General features: G+C 41.0%; 1 long non-coding RNA gene across 10 annotated transcripts in view; it reads left to right on the top strand.

The window, feature by feature from the left end:
* The first annotated feature begins 458 nt into the window (after positions 1-458).
* Positions 459-12,189, top strand: part of LOC138849036 (uncharacterized) — an 80,113-nt gene continuing 68,382 nt past the window's right edge. For 2 of the 10 annotated variants that reach the window (XR_016230959.1, XR_016230956.1), the window contains exon 1: positions 459-2,344. This is a non-coding gene — a long non-coding RNA (uncharacterized LOC138849036). The remainder of the gene's footprint in view (positions 2,345-12,189) is intronic. The other 8 variants (XR_016230958.1, XR_016230957.1, XR_016230960.1 and 5 more) reach the window with 8 other exon arrangements.

Here is a 12,189-nt window from a genome sequence, read left to right as displayed (position 1 = left end):
CACTTTTCCAGGGACTCATGGAAATCATGGCAGCTTGTTGCCAAACAACACCCTAAACTTGTTGGAGATGTTGCTATAGAATCCCTAAACTTGAGCCAGCTTGCCCAACATACAGAAAACCAATTTCTGACATTGAGGTAGCTGAACAAAGTATTATTTGCAAAGCACAGATCAAGGAGCTGGGCAGCTATGGCTTAATTCCAAGGCTCCCTGAGGAGTTAGGGGGGACGATTCTTATAGATTGAAATTGGGACCAAAAGGTAAGTATGTGATCAGCTGGTGTTCAACTTCCTGGTTGTTGGTGGGGCCCATGACCTTGGGTGGGTCAGTGATGCTCTTTTGGGAATTTCTGATGGCCAGGTGGACTTCAGTTGGTCTGGGGTCTTACCTGTGCTTGTTATCTTCTGCCCCAGACCTGGAATTTCCCCAACCCCCCTCCCCCCAGATTGTACTGGCCATCGAGATTTTCATTTATTGGAGGAGCAAATGACTTCTCCAGCCTGGTGATTTGAACCTTGTTGGACCAGCTGGTGATTTGAACCTTAAGTCAGTGAATTCCTTTTGATAAAGGACAGGCAAGGACACCTTGGGCTAAGGAAACAGGGGGGAAGCTGGGTTCTGCATTTATATCAAAGGGGTTCTATCTGAAGCTGAGGTGTTTCCTATCTAGGGCCTGAGTCTGTGCACTGAGCCGAACAGACCAAAACAACAGAGTTTAATCACAGTCACTGAGCTTTTGCTGGTTGCAGAAGGTCCTATAGCCAATCAAATAATTAAACTGTAAACAGCTAGTTAAGCTACTTAATATCCAGTTGACTAGGCTGTAGAAAATTAAGTTGATTTAGATGCCTTCTGTTGAAAATATTGTCTGATCATATTGGATTTGCAGAACCTGCTCTGGTTCTGGGAGTTGCCTCTCTTTGTTCTTCTTTGCTCAAATAAATGCTACTAAGTTTAATTGGTCTAAGGAATTTTTTTAAAGATTCATTTATGTATTTGAAAGTCAGAGTCACAGAGCGGCAGAGAGGGAGAGAGGGAGAGAGAGAGAGGTTTTCCATATGCTGGTTCACTCCCCAACTGGCTACCAGGGGCCAGGAGCCACGAGCTTCCTCTGGGTCTCCCATAGGAATACAGGGGCCCAAACACTTGGGCCATCTTCCACTGCTTTCCCAGGCTATAGCAGAGAGCTGGATTGGAAGTGGAGCAGCTGGGACTCGAAAAGCACCCATATGTGATGCCAGCACTGCAGGTGGCAGCTTTACTTGTTATGCCACAGCACCTGCCCTGGGCTAAGGAATTTTTACCAGTCACAATCCATCCCCTCATTTGTCACCATTGACCAATCTGGAGTTCATTAGACCAATGCCATTCCATCCTCCATGGGCAGACCTTGCAAGCAACACCAGCTACTCAGACCCAGGCCCCTATTAATACTTAAAAGACAGAGTTCTCCCGCTCCATTACTTATTTACCCAGCAAATTCAGGGTCTGTAACTATCCTGTTGAGATAACATGGGAGCTGATATAACCTTGCTGGACATGAGGTTTTACCCTCTTGAATTGAGTTGTAATGAGAAGATTTGAATTTCAAGTGCCTGCTCTTACAACTACTACCCTAACCTTTCTGAATCCCACTATGTTAATCCACAGGACAAAGCCAATCATTTTCCTTCTGTTCCTCATAGGATTGCTGTAGGAGCAAGTGTCACACTGTGAATGCGGTTGGTCACCTGTTACTGCTACTGCTGCTTCTGTTATTAAGAGCCTGGCAGGAGGTTCTCCCTCTAGACTAAGATAGGAAGTGCATAAAAAGCTTTTGTCAGCTTCTAGGAAGTGGCTGAGGATAGGCTGTGTGACAAAGACAGGAAGAGGTATTCCAAAGAATTATTTTCCTAACCTGTAACCCTAGGTCTGGTTTTTAGCTTCTAGAACTGCCTGGGAAGCAGGCACATCCAATTCAGGTGATAAAATCAGGGAGAAGCACATGCTCTGTTTAGAGAAAATTAAGCAAAAACACGTGATGATGGCTCTCATCTTGACTTCCTTCCTCATTCACACGAACAACCAGTTCCCTCTTTGGTTTCAGAGACTGTAAGAAAAAAAAAAACGGACAAAAGATTTCTTTTGTAAAGAATCACAAGAAAACAAAACACTCAGAGTTTTTCCTTCCCAGCCTCCCCTCTTTCTCAGGCACTGTCCTCCCGCATTAAGCAGAACAGCAGGTTACAGGTGGAATCACTGATGAAACTGGGGCGGGTATACTCTCCCACGCGGCGGCATCAACAGCCGGTCAGACTCTCTCCGCAGGACCACACAGCACCCGCTCTGTCTCCGTGCTTGAGAGGTGAGTTCCTGGCCTTTCTGGTTCCTTGCTGCTCTGCTGTAGCCTGAGTGAACATTTGTCGGTTGCTTCAGCAGCTCCAAGGAAGAGAGCATGGAGGCTGCCCTGAGGAGCTGGCTGGCCTGGCATCTGTGGTGCTTACACGTGAGTTATGGTAGGACCCACAGGCTGCCTCAGGAGCTAAGTGAAGCTGAATTATTTATCTGGGACAGATTTCTGTTCCCTTTCTTATTTGAGAGACAATAATGCTGATATAATCGTAGATCATCTTAACAAATCTCAAAAGTTTGTTGAGTCTGTGCTTCCCTGAGATCCTAGTCATGAGCAATTGTTTTGGGTCTGACCTTACTATATAAAGAGCTACAAGATTTCCCCAGGTCCTTGCTAGGTTTAAGCAACTGAAAAATTATTTAGCAGCTTTGATGAAGTCACCTGGTGCAGGCATGAATGTATTAGAAATTCCAGAAATAAGGACTTTGAAACTTCATCATTTAAAAATACCCCAATCTCCAACCTCCACAAAATATAAACTACATGTGATTTTAAAAAGGTGACATTACTTATATTAGGGCAGCGGTTCTGAGAAATTTGTTTATCGGGGTTACCCTGGTAGGCCTTGGGTGTGGCCTTTCAAAATCTGGTTTTTAGAAAACTGCACCAGTCATTCTGATAAGTGCCACTCCATGACAACAGTAATGCATATTTTCTGATTAATACTCTATTAGTACCAGCCCATCAATGTGTGATGTCATATGCTCTCACCCAGTTACTTCCCTTCATTTTAATTATAAACCATACACTGAACTTTGTGTAGTGCATGCTTCTTAAAACTTAGAGCAGTTCACCAAATTTTGTTTGATAGTCTCTGACTCACAGGTGAAGTAATTTCTCTCACATCCTTGTTAGTCTTTAATCCATTTCACTTCTTTGAAAAAAGCCTTAGTAGGAATGAGTTGAGAAAAATCCTTCTAATGACCAGACCCATGTACTTTCACAAATATAAATGTGATAGTCTGGGTTTTGTGTGGTATCAGAGTCCACCCCAAACTAGCTCAAGCAGAAATGAATTCATTGGTTTATGTAGAGGCAAGGACCACCACTGCAGCTGCTGCAGCTTGGCTCAGAGATTTCAGTAATCAGCACGCCTTCCCTTGTAACCTGAGGCCTTTTTTCTCTTACTGCAAATAAGCTTTTCCTTCCACATGGCTAAGTGGCCACCAGCAGCCTTGGGATTCGCAAGCCTGCAGTTAAGCAACCCCCAAAGAACTTGCTCTCTTCACGTCTGAGTATCAGCCGCAGAAGAGGCTCCATGGAGAAAGAAAATTTCTTTCACTTACTAAATGTGAGAACAGGTAAAAGACCATGGTGAAAGTTCTTAGCAGAAAAAAGATTAAAAATATTACAACATTGCTCAGACAATGAAAGTACATCAGAAAAACATTAAAAAGAGATGAAATTGTAGCCTAATTATTTTTTTACTTATAAGAAGGGAACACATTTCATCAATTTAATATATACAGCTTTAAGAGCATAGTGATACTTCCCACCCTATCTTCCCCTCTTAATCCCACCATCCATCCTTCTTTTTTCCTTATGATAACATACCTCAAATTTTCTTCATAATCATAAGCTTAACCCTCTACTAATTAAAGAATTCAACAAATAGTAAGTAGAAAAGCCACCATGCCTCAAGTGTATAGACAAGGATTATAAACAAATCAAGGTTATTTTTTGAGAGTTGATTTTTATATTATGCAACTTTGCTTAACTCTGATAAATTCCAATAATCTGTTATAGAATTCTTATTTTACTATATGTGGGATCATATTATCTACAAACAGGGGTAATTTGACTTTCTCCTTTCCTGTTTGTATCCCATTGATGTCTTTTCTTGCCTAAGGGATATAGTTAAAACTTCCAGAACTATGTTCAAAACATTGGTGAAACATTCTTGTCTGGTTCCAGATCTTAGTGGAAATGCTTCCAACTTTTTCCCATTCAATATGATGGTGGCAGCGAGTTTGTCATAGAATGCCATCATTATGTTGAGGAATGTTCCTTTAATACCCAATTTGCTTAAGTTTTTTTTTTTATTATGAAAGGATGTTGTATTTTTTTCAACATCTTTCTCTTTATCTGTTGAGATAATCATAGGGTTTTTATTCATCTATTTGTTAATGTGATGTATCACATTTATTAGTTTTTGTATGTTGAATCATACCTGCCTACCAGGAATAAATCCCACTTGGTCTTGGTGAATGATTTTTCTGATGTGTTGTTTGGTTCAATTAGCTAGCTTTTGTTGAGGATTTTTGCATCTATGTTCATCAAGGATATTGATCTATAGTTGTCTTTTTATCTTTTTCTGGTTTTGTAATTAGGTGAAGGTGGCCTCAGGAGTTTGGAAGGACTCCTTCCCTTTCAATTGCTTTGCACACTTTAAGAAGAATTACAATTTGTTCTTCAAAAGTTGGTTGAATTTAGCAGCGATGCCATCGAGTCCAAGGCTTTTCTTTGTTGGGAGAGTCTTTATTACCGATTCAATCTCCATCTTGGTTATTGGTCTGTTTAGGTTTTCTTTGTTTCCATGATTCAATCTTTGTACATTATGTGTCTAGAAATCTATCCATTTCTTCTAGATTTTCCAATTTGTTGGCATATAGCTGTTTGCAGTAGTTCTTGCTGATTCTTTTTTCTTTGGTTTCTGTTCTAACATCTCCTTTCTCATCTCTGATTTTATTTGGATCTTCTCATACATCTACTTCATACATACACACCCATTTTTTTGGTTAGTTGGGCTAATGGTGTATCAATTTGTTTATTTAAAAAACAGCTCTTCATCTCACCAATCTTCTGTATTGCTTTTTTGATTAATTTTGTACTCTAATTTTTATTGCTTTCCTTCTAATCTTGGGTTTGGTTTGCTGTAGTTTCTCTAGATCCTTGAGATTCATTGATTATTTGATACCTGTCCAATTTCTTGATGGAGGCACTAGTTGGTATACACTTTCTTCAACAGTGATTTTGCTGTAAGTTTTGATATGTGGTCATCTTCCTTCATTTATTTTTTTTAAATTTCCCTTTTCTATGGCACATTGTTCATTCAGGAGCATATTGTTCATTCTCCACGTTTGCCTATTTCTAGAGTTTCTTAAATTGTTATTTTCTAGCTTTATTCCACTGTGGTCAGAAAAGATACATGGTATGTTTTAATTTTTTAAAATTTGTTGAAACTTGCTTTATGACCTAGCATATAGTCTGTCCTCAAGTCCATGCACTGATGAAAAGAATGTGTATTATGCAGCTGTGGGATGAAATGTTCTGTAGAGATCAGTTAGGATCTATAGTATAGATTAGCTCTGTTTCTTTCTTTTGTCTAGTTGGTCTATCCTTGATGACAATGGGATGTTAAAGTCCCCCATTATTGTTTTCGGAACCTATGTCTCCCTTTAGATCCATTAACATTTGTTATAATCACCCAGATATCCTAGCATTGGTTGCCTACGCATTTTGCATGCATGCTGCATAGTCACATCTTCCTGTTGAGTTGATGCCTTAATCATTAATAATGCTTTTTGAACAGTTTTTGTGTTAAAGTCAATTTTGTGTGATATTAGTATGGCTACTCTTGCCTTTTTGCTTTCTGCATGCATGGTATATCTTTTCCATCCTTTCACTTAAGTCTGTGTGTACCTTTGGTGATGTGTGTTTCTTGTAGGTGGCAGATAGATGGGTCTTGCTTTTTAATCCATTTGGTCCATATCTTTAAATTGGAGAATTTAGATGATTTACATTCAATGCCATTATTGATATGCAATGACTTATTCCTGCCATTTTCCCCATAATTACTCCTATTATTTTCTTTGGATTTCCTTTGAACTTTCACTAGGAGATTTCCTGCCTTCATATTCTTCCATGATGCTTTCCTTCTCTGTTTCTTTGTGTAACACATACTTAAGTATCATTTGTAAGGCTGAATGAGTGCTGACAAATTCTTTAAATATCTGTTTTGGAAGGTCTTTATTTCACCTTCATTTATAGATGAGAGCTTTGCAGGGAATAGTATTCTGGGCTGACAGTTCTTTTCTTTTAGGACTTGGACTATGTCTCTTCATTCTCTCCTAGCCTATAGGGTTCCTGATGAGAAATCGGATATGAATCTAATTGGGATCCTTTGTAGATAACTTGGTGCTTTCTTGTGCGCATTTTAGGATATTCTGTTTGTTTTACTTTTGAAAGTTTGACTGTAATGTGTCATGTGCTGATCTTCTCTGGTCATATCATTTGAGAGTTCTATATGCTTTCTGTATTGGATGTCCCTGTCTTTATCCAAAATAGGGAAGTTTCTTGCTATTTCATTGAATAGGTCTTCTAATCCATTCACTTTCCACACCTTTACACCTTCAGGAAATCATAAGACATGTATGTTTGGTCATTTGATAGTATCATAAATCACAAACACTATTTTTTGTTTTTCTAATTTTTTTGTCAGATTTTTTTTACAGATTTGTCTTGTAGCTGATTTATTCTGCCTCACCAAGTCTGTTAAGGCTTTCCACAGAATTTTTAATGTGATATACTGAATTCTTAATTTCTAATATTTCAGTTTGATTTCTCTTTAATATCTGTTTCCTGGCAGAGTATCTCATCCATGACATGTGAGTAATTTTTTTAAAGTTTTTATTTATTTTACTTGAAAGTCGCAGTTACACAGAGAGAGAAGTAGAGGCGGGGGGGGGAGGGGGTGGGGAGAGGGGTCTGCCATCCACTGGTTCACTCCCCAAATGGCTGCATTGGCTGGAGCTGAGCTGATCCAAAGCCAGGAGCCTCTTCTGGGTCTCCCATGCAGGTGCAGGGGCCCAAGGACTTGGGCCATCTTCTACTGCTTTCTCAGGCCACAGCAGAGAGTTAGATCTGAAGTGAAGCAGCCGGGTGTTGAACTGGCGCCCATATGGGATGCTGGCACTAAGGAGGCAGCTTCACCCGCTGTGCTACAGTGCTGGCCCCACCTTGTATGTATTTCTTTAACTCATGTAGTTGCTTCTGCGTGCTTTAATTTTAGAATCATTCTTTTGAGTTCCTTTTCAGGCATTTCATCAATCTGTTAGTCTTCACATTCTAATATTGAAATGTGTTATTTTGGGGGGGGCATATTGTCTTCCTAGTTCATGTTTATTATATTTGTTTATTTTAAAGCATTTGTGGGAACACTTGCTGGTTTTCTCCTATAAGGGCTTTTATCTTTGAAATAAGCCTCTGTGGCTTAGTGGAATGTCTGCTCCTTCTGGCTATCCAGAGCCATATGCTAGGTGATGCCATCAAGTTAGAGCCAGTGCCTGGTGGTAGGGCTAGAGTCCAGAGTGACACCTTAGTTGAGCATGGTAGTGAGGAGGGTATAATTGCATTGGCTGGTGTGATCAGTCTCACCCCACTTTACCAAGGTGAACAAAATGTACAGGGTGAGCCCACAGTGGCTACACTTCCCACCAACACAGGTGCATGAAACACATAGAGGATCTTGGTGCTTCTCAGTGTTATCACGGAACCGTCTGTGATGACCCACCCCAGGTGCTCAGGGAACTCTGATCATCTGCAGCCAATACACAGCCACACCCATTGCCCTATTTTGTAGTCACAGAATTCCTACAGTCATGGTATGCAGGGCTCCCAAATCTCCTCCATTTGCAGAGAGAGAGAGAGTCTAAGCATTATGGAGTCAGTTGCCTAACCAGTAGCAGTTGCTTGGTGCTCTGCCTTGGCAAATTGAGAACTCCATCCCCTACCAACCCTCCAGGCCAGACTCAAAGTCAATGGGGACCATGGATTTATCCCTCCAATATAATCCCCAAGTTAGGCATGGGCTGCAGCAGCCTCTACTTGCCTTCTTAAGATAGTGCTTCCTCCCTGCTGCTTGGCAGGAGCACTTGTGTGTGAATGTGAAGAAAACAATGTCCTCTCCCTCCAGGGGGTTAGGTGGGGACCCTGCCCCCTGCTAGTGCTCCAGGCTGGGCTCAGTCAGTGGAGTCCATGAGAATCTCCTTCAAGCAGTATCGCCAGTGACACAGGCTGCTGTAGGATTCTCTTAATTTGCTCCAAGAAGATGGCATCGTCTCTGCTGCTATGTGATTGTGCCATCCCTGCTGCTCTATGATATCACTCTTCTTTTTCTTTATTTCCTCCCACAAAGAGGCCTTTAATTTAAGGAATATAGATTTCATGCATTTCATAACTACAACTTTAGGAATATAGTGATTCTTCCCACAATAGCCACTCTCCCACCCACTCTCCCTTCCGTCCATCTCTTCACTCCTAGTCCCATTCTCCCTTAAGATCCATTTCTGATTAACTTTATAAACAGAAGACCAAATCTAGGGGCTGGTGCTGTGGTGTAGTGGGTTAAAGCCCTGATCTGTCATGCTGGCATCCCATATGGGTGCCAGTTCGAGTCCTGGCTGATCTTCTAATCCAGCTCTCTGCTGTGGCCTATAAAGCAGTAGAAAATAGCCCAAACACCCATGCATCCATGTGGAAGACCCATAATAAGCTCCTGGCTTTGGATTGGCCCAGGTTGAGCTGTTGGAACCATTTGGGGAGTGAACCAGTGGTTGGAAGACCTCTCTCTCTAGCTCTGCCTCTAACTCTGCCTTTCAAATAATAAATAAAATATTTTTAAAAAGCACCAACTCTATAGTAATCAAGAGTTCAACAAATTTGCATGGAAAAAAAACCCCAAAAATAGCAAAACAAAAAACTGTTCATCAACAGTTAAGACAAGGGCTGTTCAAAGTCGTTGCATCTTCAAGTTATTTTCACTTTTTAAAAAAAACTTAAAGAAGCACCCACGAATGACATCTTTTGTGAGCACCTAGACATAATTATAATACAACTATTTGAGGACAGAGGTCTTGCATGGGAAGTTAGTGCACAGTGACTCCTGTTATTTAACACACTTAAGTATGATGCCACTAATCGATCACCCGAGGCTCTTGACATGAGCTGCCTGGACTACAGAAGCCTTTTGAATCCACAAACTCCATCAGTCTTTAGACAAGGCCATAAACAAAGTAGAAGTTCTCTCCTCCCTTAAGAGTACCTCCTTCTTTGACCACTTCTTTTTGTTGGGGTCTCACCCACTGAGGCCCTTCATGTAGGACATTTTTTGCCACATTGTCTTGGCTTTTCATGCTTGAAGTGCTCTCATGGACTTTTCAACCAGACTAGAATCCCTTGAGGGCTGATTTTTGAGGTCAGAGTGCTATTTAAAGTAATTGTCATTGTATGAGTCTGCTCTAAGGACTGCTTCCCATGTTGGAGCATTCCCTCCTTTTTAATTCTATCATTATTACCAGACCCTTAATCCTATCCATGTGACCACTTTAACACTTCAGATGCAATTTTTACCACCAAGCTTAAGGGGATTTGGAGTCCCATGGCAAGTTTTTAAATTGTACTTACAAGTAAGCCTGTAGTAATGTATGCAGAACTATATAGCTTTACAAACATCATATACTTCATAATTATAACTTTAGGAATATGGAATATGGTGATTCTTCCCACCTGCCCCCCTCCCACTCATACTCCTAACCCCTCTTTCTCCCTCTTATTCCCATTCTTATTTTTTTTTTACTGAGATCTATTTTCAGTTGACTTTATATACATATGTGTAACTATGTTAAGTAAACAGTTCAACAAACAGTATGAAAAAAACTATCTCAACAGTCAAGACAAGGGCTAACCAATTCATTGCTTTTTAAAGTGTCAATTTCATTTCTACAGATTGCCTTTTAGGTACTCTGCTAGTTATCACAGGTCAGGAAGAACATAAGGTATTTGTCCCTTTTAGGATTGGCTTATTTCACTAAGTATGGTTTCAGATTCATCCACTTTGTTGTGAATGACCGGATTTCATTTCTTTGTAGTATTCCATAGTTACATATCCCATACTTTCTTTATCCAGTCTTCGGTTGACAAGCATTTGGGTTGATTGTATGTATTAGCTGTTGTGAACTGAGCTGCAGTAAACATGGGGGTGCAGATAATATTTTCATATGCTGATTTCATTTCCCTTGGGTAAATTCCCAGGAGTGGAATGGCTGGGACATATGGTAGGTCTATATTCAGATTTCTGAGTTATCTCCATACTGTTTTCCAAAGTGGATTTACCAGTTTACATTCCCACCAACAGTGGATTAAGGTACCTTTCCCCCCACATTCTCTCCAGCATTTGTTGTTCTTCTCTGTATGAAAGCCACACCCTCCACGCGGGTCCACTGTGTCCCTTAAGACATTCTGTCTGGCTGCCCTGTAGTATGTCCTGAAATCTGGTATTGTGCTGCCTCTGGCTTTGTTTTTGTTGTAGAAGATTGCTTTAGCTATTTGAGGTTTGTTGTTTGTTGATTTCTGTATGAAAGCCATTTTTTTAAGATTTATTAATTTATTTGAAAGTCAGTGTTACACAGAGAAGGAAAGGCATAGAGAGAGAGGTCTTCCATCTGCTGGTTCATTCCCCAGTTGGCTGCAATGGCCAGAGCTGTGCCAATCCAAAGCCAGGAGGCAGGAGCTTCCTCCAAGTCTCCCATGTGGGTACAGGAGCCCAAGGACTTGGGCCACGTTCCACTGCCTTCCCAGGCCATAGCAGAGAGCTGAATTGGAAGTGGAGCATCCGGGTCTCAAACTGGCATCCATATGGGATGCTGGCACTACAAGAAGCAGCTTAACCTGCTATGCCACAGTGCTGGCCTCATCATCGTTTTTGATTTGCATTTCCCTCACAGCTAGTGATCCTGACCATTTTTTCATGTGTCTGTTGGCCATTTGGATTTTCTGTTTTGAAAAAAGTCTAAGTCCTTGGGCCATCTCTTAACTGTGTTATTTTGTTGTGGAGTTTCTTGATCTCATCGTAGAGTTTGGTTATTAATCCTTGATCAGTTGCGTAGTTGGCAAATAATTTCTCCCATTCTGTCAGTTGCCTCTTCACTTTCCTATTTCTTCTTCTTTTTTTTTTGTTAAAGATTTTATTTATTTGAGAGGTAGAGCTACAGACAGTGAGAGGAAGAGACATAAAGGTCTTCCTTCCGTTGGCTCACCCCCCAAATGGCCACAACAGCTGGAGCTGCACCAATCCAGAGCCAGGAGCCTTCTCCGGGTCTCCCACGTGGGTGCAGGGGCCCAAGCACTTGGGCCATCCTCCACTGCTTTCCTAGGCCAAAGCAGAGAGCTGCACTGAAAGAGGAGCGTCTGGGACTAGAACCTGCACCCACATGGGATGCCGGCACCACAGGCGGAGAATTAACCCACTGTGCCACAGCACTGGCCCCTCCTGACTATTTCTTTTGCAGTACAGAAACTTCTCAATTTGATGTAATCCCAGTTGTTAACTTTGGCTTTGGCTGCCTGTGCCTCTGGGGTCTTTACCAAGAAGTCTTTGTGCCAGTATCTTGTAGGGTTTCTCCAATGTTCTCTAATAATTTTATGGTGTTGGGTCATAGATTTAGATTTTTTTTTTTAGTTTTGATTTTTTTAAACTTTTATTTAATGAATATAAATTTCCAAAGTACAGAATATGGATTACAATGGCTCCCCCCCAATAACGTCCCTCCAACCCGCAACCCTCCCCTTATCCACTCCCTCTCCCCTTCCATTCACATCAAGATTCATTTTCGATTCTCTTTATATACAGAAGATCAGTTTAGCATACATTAAGATTTCAACAGTTTGCTCCCACACAGAAACATAAAGTGAAAAATACTGTTTGAGTACTAGTTATAGCATTAAATCTCAATGTACAGCACACTAAGGACAAAGATCCTACATGAGGAGTAAGTGCACAGTGACTCCTGTTGTTGACT

Source organism: Oryctolagus cuniculus, chromosome 3, assembly GCF_051225735.1.
Source record: "Oryctolagus cuniculus isolate XC-2025 breed Fujian yellow rabbit chromosome 3, ASM5122573v1, whole genome shotgun sequence".
Lineage (NCBI taxonomy): Eukaryota > Metazoa > Chordata > Mammalia > Lagomorpha > Leporidae > Oryctolagus > Oryctolagus cuniculus.
The sequence above is the reverse complement of the archived record's forward strand: the minus strand, read 5'-3'. Positions and strand labels throughout refer to the sequence as shown.